This window comes from Caloenas nicobarica, chromosome 22 (genome assembly GCF_036013445.1).
Source record: "Caloenas nicobarica isolate bCalNic1 chromosome 22, bCalNic1.hap1, whole genome shotgun sequence".
Lineage (NCBI taxonomy): Eukaryota > Metazoa > Chordata > Aves > Columbiformes > Columbidae > Caloenas > Caloenas nicobarica.
Window position 1 is genome coordinate 6,420,740 of NC_088266.1, and position 6,047 is coordinate 6,426,786.

Consider the following 6,047-nt stretch of genomic DNA (forward strand, 5'->3'; position numbering starts at 1 on the left):
AGAGAATATTTGCAAACTATAAGAGCATTTAGTTATTGGGAAAACATGCAACATCACTAACAGTACAGAATGATAAGTTAGTTAAAAATAAAACCATTTATAAAACAGTAGGGATGCAAAAGTAATCATACAGCTGATTCTACAAAAAGAATGGATAAGAAAAACAGAAAACTACAAATTAGAATTCAAAAGTGTAGAGAATTCATAACAAACAAAAGGAAACAAGGAGAATAATGAACAGTACTTATCACCTATAAGAAAAAAAATTAGTTACTCCATAAGGTTTATACAGATTTTTTTCCCATTATATTCAAGTACAGGCTTATATATTGGAAACAATAAGGAACAGCAAAAGATGAGTTCTTGAGGCAATACCACGTTCCACTTCCAGCACTACTACTGAATTGGAGGCAGGAATGAAGAGAGGGAAATTACACAACAGATGAGAGTCTTTTCTGGTCTTAAAATTCACATATCTATTAATTACTGGGTAGCCAGGCTGACTATGCTGCTGCTGGCAAAAGTGCAGCTGCATCGTTGCTGGAAAACGGGCCGAGCTCCGTACACCACCAGTGCTGGTGTTCAGCACGCCTGCCCAAACCTCTGCTCATCCATTTGCTGCGTCCTTCTGCTTTCACCATTCAAAAGGCTGCACTAAAATCTGCTGAGCGGCACCATGCTCTGGATCAGGGTTCATGCAACGCCTCCGTTCTAATGAAAATTGAGCACAGCATTCTTATTTTATATACCACGTCATACATCTGAGATGTGGCAAGCTGCAGTAAGCCCACTCGTAAGAAAACATCCCTTTCCAAAACTGTTCATCCTTCCTTGTGACATGTTTTGGAACACAAATGTATCCAGAGGGGGTTTATTCAGCAATATGCTGTGTTCACGTAAGTGATCACATTGGGGGTTTATTACGGTGGTACATATGTTAACAATAATTCAAACTTTTATTCACCCTGTTTCACCAGCACAGCTGCTCTTGGTTTTCCCCACCCAGCGATACTTGGAGCACACGCAGATACACGTATGGATGACAGGGAGTGATGCTGCACATCGTTAGTAGAGAATTAGGCTTTTTAGTGTGCAATACTATCATAACAAGCTCATGACTATACGCTTTCTGTCACTGTATTACATTCCAGATATGCTGGAGTCAGCAGAATGAGAAGGCAGATCTGGTTTCTACATCTCACTTCTGATTAATTCTGGCACTAGAGACTGAACACAGTGAGAGCCTCCGGCTGGTCCAGGTTCCAGCCAGTTGCAGGCCTGTCCCACCAGTGTGTCCAGTGAAGCCAATTAAGGGTCTGTATAACAGAATGTACGTGTAAGTGAAGACAACAGGCACTTACTAAGTTTATTATTAACGTGGCTTATAAGTGATAAATATTTCCTGCAAATTCCTAAATAAAATTAAAAATTTCATATATAATGCAAGACAAATTAACCAACAGCAATAGGATCTCTTTTTGTAAGTGCATGACCATGTATGTGAACACAGCAAGAAAGGTTTTAGCAAAGAACTATACAATGAAATGGGATGATCACAGGAATGTTCAGGTATAGGATAAGAATGACCAACTCCTGACTTGGCAGTCAAATCCTTTAACCTATACAAGGAACATACAGAAAGCATCACAGGCATCAATACCCTCACAATACTCTATATTCACCTCACATACTGATGAATACGCGTTAGGAAAGTCTTACCATTCACAAAGACCCCCAAATCTACCATCCCAACATCAGGATCTTCCGCCTATAAACCAGTGCTATTGCAAAATGACAAGTGACAAATAACCAGCTTTCTAATGGAATATAATGAGAGGATCTACCCGTCTTGTCCAGATTCCTATTCATCAAATATCTTCCCAATTGATTCTGCACCCAGATGATGATAAATGGGTCCTCTAGGTACAGATCTACACATTTGAGCTTCGGAGCCACATTTACTGCAGCAAAAGGCAGGGTACTAATTAACGTACAGTGGGTAAACGATGTCTGTCTGCAATGTATGAGTACTGCAACAGTACAGCAAGACACAGAAACCACCCCTCCCAGTGAAGAAATTCTGAATATTCGCCTGGAGTTAGGAGCGGAGTTTGCTGCCTGAGGTACAAAGCGAGCTCACTTGCAGTACTTCCAGGATGATCCACATGAAGCACGTGCCCTCCCCACCACCAGCGGAAGAGCTACAAACCCAGGCAAGAGCTGCAAGAGCTCAGACAGGAGTCCCACGGAGTCGGGTGAAATCACTACAAATGAGGAGAGCAGCGTTTGTGTGGAGGAAAGGATGGAATTAATTACAAATGCAATGACAGTTCATATTCCTGACAATGAATAACCAATAAAAATCGGGGTTTTGTTTGTTCCTTTATTTGCTAGAAAGATCTTGTAAACACTGAAAATTGAGAAGTAGCTTAGTGACAAACTCTGGTAAATCCAACCTCTTTTACAAGGGAATACTAAACCAGATTTTAAACATTTGGCACCTTATCAGAAGCCAGAGGAAGATTAACTATGTGAGCGAAAAATCAGGCGAAGAAACCAAAACCAGCTTTTCACAATGAAGAAAAGCCAAGGAGGAACAGAGTCTAAAAAGCACTTGGAAAGAAATGTTAAGATTATTTCAATGTTAAGATTATTAGTTTTGTGCTATCTACATTCCAACAACTTTATATGCCAACCATGAAGAGGGCAAAATTCCACAAAGTTAAGTCTGGGGCAGCAAATATTCTGTGTGGAAAGAATATATGCTTGAGGACTGCACCAAAATGTAGCATGAAAAAAACTATTATCAAGAACGAGCACAGTATGTTGCACCCTGGAAATAACAACTAAGTAACCACAACTAATGGAACACTGGCTTCTGTCTAGCAGGGAAGGCACCCAAAGCTTGTTTAGAATGAACAAGACACTATTATTAAACGGAGTCTGCTCTCTCTTGCTGTGAGTATGTCGTACTCACAGGAACTGAAGCAAGGAAAGGCTTCAATCTGTGTGCAACAAAGAACAAAAAATTCATTACCACTTGATGTTATTAAAGAAGTGACAGCATGAAAAGTTTGGGTTTCCAGCTCTGTATTCAACTCCAAATGTAGCAAATATATTCCATCTCCCACATTTCCATGGAATTCCAAAGCCCACAGACTCTTCACTCTATTTTAAACATTTATGTTTGAAGTTAAAAAGCTTTTGCCTTTCCCTTCGGTGCTGGATGATCCCCGCATTCCGCTCACACACGTTCCTGGAGGAGTTGTGATCGTCAGTAGAGTTCAGGACATGCCGAATCGCTGCAGATACTAAACTCGATCACTGTGTCCCTAGGACTGAACGGTGCAATAGCTTTTAGAGTCCCAAAGATAAACATGGTTCCTAGTAAAACCTTGCACTTGCTGTATTCCTCTAAGGAATTTTAAATTTTTCAGTGGAGTAAGATGAGGCATTACAGAGACTTCAGACACACTTCACATACTAGAAAAAAGAGAATGGAAGTGAAGCCAAAACCTCACTCTCTTTCCTGGCCAACCTCAAACAGTAGGAATTCCCCAATCACAAAAATGCTCTGCTCTAGCTAAGGAAATGCTGCTGATTAGGAAAAAAGTTCCAGATGTTAACTGAAAGCAATTTGAAGACAAAATGGAAAGTGGAAGAGAGAAGGCATGTGAGGTGACCCCAGCCCAGGCAGGAAACGCAGCAAGAGCCTTGTCCACTCCGCACCTTGTCCCCTCCGGCTGGGACGCAGCCAAACGCTCCGTCCTGCTCATTCACCTTCCCCTCAGGCAGCAAGTACAGCAATTCCGCTTTAACCCCATCCGTTCTTTGTATCCTTTCTGAGCTGCATTATTAGGTAACATGCAGAAATTCTCAGCTGCCGTTTACTTCCTCAGCTAGTTACCAAAACCAGAAGATGTAGGCTTGGTCCTAAAGCCCAAATAATTTATTCAACAAAAAAAGCCATTTGCTCTTATTGTTATTTCTAATATTTGCATTACAGAGTAATATAGATAGAATTCAAGGGGAAAATAGTGCATGTGTATTAGGAATTGAGGGGGTATATCAAATGTGGGTTAATAATACTTCTTAAAAGCCATAGATGGGCATGAAGATGCAATGAAAGCAAAGTCTGGTCTTCATTTAAAAGCCCAGTGAAGATGTGACCAGATGATATTAAGCAGAAAGATGACTTAAGTTTATCACTGCTACAAAACCACAAATGAAAGTTCTGAAATTGTGTTTTCTTTAGCATAAAGAAAATGTCTCTTTCCAAAGCAGAATCAGTTTCCAAAATTTCAGAACTTTTCTCCTCCTGCAGGTGTCCTTGTGTAATGTATTTTCTAAAGCATTTTTAAAATTAAAAGTAATAAAAACTAATGGTGCTTTCTTGGCTATGGACATCAGAACAGTTATGAAAGAGCAATAAAGCAACCTTTCTCTTTCAGCTGCCAACAACTCCAGAAACATGTTTGCTGGAACTCTGACCCCTTGCATAGAAAACATCAGAACAACTGCAACTTGATACAATTAACTGGTGCTAGATTCAAAGTTTGTGAGGCCAACTGGCTTTTATGACATATTTCTTGGTACTTACATACTAAGGGAAACACTCCAAACTTTTGAAAACTATATTCCAGATAGGCTGACTGTTAGCTCATTTTTTAAAGCAACTGCTCATCCTGTCTGCAAAGAATGAAAAGCAGACAGAATTTCTCCTGCTGTACACCCAAGAAACTGCATCAGCTCTCCCTCAGAGTACATTAACAACAGCAATATTCGAAGTGTTATGGATAAAGCTTTCACTGCACTTCTCAAAATACAAGTACCACAGTTGTAACATTTCCCAGTCCTTCTCTTCAGTCCCTAGCTTAATATTGAGAGGCACATAAATCTCATTTGAAGCCAGAAAGCCTTCAGCTATAGCCTGTTTCTGTATGACAGAAAAGGGGGGGACATGGGCCAGAGTAGTAACTGTAGCAGGATGATGGTTCCCGACTATGAAGCTCCTAAAAGTGGAATTCCTCTGTGATCCTTCCCCCCTTCAAAAGGGGATCGCTGCGATCACCGCTCAGTGAAGGAGACAGAAGGTTGAATGCGATCCCACCACCATGAAGGCCAGGAGAATTGTACAACGGGTGTTGCTGCTACTTACCCACAGGGATTCAGTGACAAACGAAGTTGATGGGGTTCTGCTGGATACTCGGAGGATTGTTCACAATGATTTGGAAAACACAGCCCAGCTGCTAATTCCCAAGGTGCCTATACCACACTGCACTGGTAAACAGGCCGGCAACCTCAGGAGCAAAGTGAACTTCCCAGAGTGGAAGTGACGAGTTTATTCTGCTTCTGCTCTTGAAATATCTCATGAAATAGTGTCCAGAGCTGTCACCCCAGCACTACCCAAGAGCAGGCATCATGTCACCCTGCTGAGAACTCCTGTAAGTGCGAATCCACAAACAATTAAGTCAGTTTCTGTGAACAGATGTGTCCATTCATATTGCAATTGTTTCTTGTGCTTTCAGCTTTTTCAGGATAAGTCCATATAGTTGAAAAATGTCAATTCATTTTCTGTGTTGGTACTTGATGTTGGTTTGTTTTGAAATAAATTGAATGGAAGCCAAGGAAATTAGTAAAGCAATAATCTGAACATAGTGTGGGAAACAATACCAAATACTTTGACAAATAAGAAAGAGTCATTTACCTCATCAATATACACAGCCCCAAAGAAAAAAAAATGAGAAACATTACTGCTTGGGGATCATTACCTTGGGTACACTATTGCCACAGCATACAATTGCAAAGCTGCTAACAAGGTCAGATCTACATGCCTCCTTCCATAAAGAATCTGTCCATCCACCTTATTTTCTCAGTTAATAAACCATTCAATGTTATAATGAAGTGTAAAAATTCCTCTCTCACTACAGGCAAATTTTCAGCATGGCACGTCTGAGAGACAGAATGCTGGAAAGACAATACCAAGATCTCATTCACAGTCACTTAAAATTACAAGTTCAGAAGTACTTATGATTTACAAGAGAACA